The sequence below is a fragment of the Trypanosoma theileri genome, assembly GCF_002087225.1.
Source record: "Trypanosoma theileri isolate Edinburgh chromosome Unknown TM35_Tth_78_V1, whole genome shotgun sequence".
NCBI classification, from domain to species: Eukaryota; Euglenozoa; class Kinetoplastea; order Trypanosomatida; family Trypanosomatidae; genus Trypanosoma; species Trypanosoma theileri.
Genome location: NW_021639920.1, coordinates 21,197 through 21,637, shown reverse-complemented (window position 1 = coordinate 21,637; position 441 = coordinate 21,197).

Genomic DNA, 441 nt, shown 5'->3' with positions numbered 1-441 from the left:
GTGTGTGTTGATTATTGTACAGTCTCTTTGTTTTGATGATGATTTGTGGTATTGTTTGTGTATGTTGCCAGGCGCGTTCACTGTGTTTTTGGTGTATTTTGGTGTTCAAACTGCCTGGCAATGATTTTATTATAATGAGAATACAGACACACTTTGTGTGTATGAATACCGAGTAAGATATTGGAGTGTGTGTGTAGAGACGTTTATTTAATATTGTTTTCAATCCATTTGTTTTCCACTTCTTCTAAATTCAAGGTGTTGTTTCAATATCTGTGTAACTCTGGGTGTGTTTTATTGTGTGAGTGGTTTACTGTTGTTCCCCTCGTTGGGTTGTGGTGCCGTGTACTGTCTGCCTTGTGTGTTAAATGTGCGTCTACTTTTCTCCTACTTCTTCCTTGTTACCATGGACCCAAGCGACCCACAGTGATAATCACCACAACG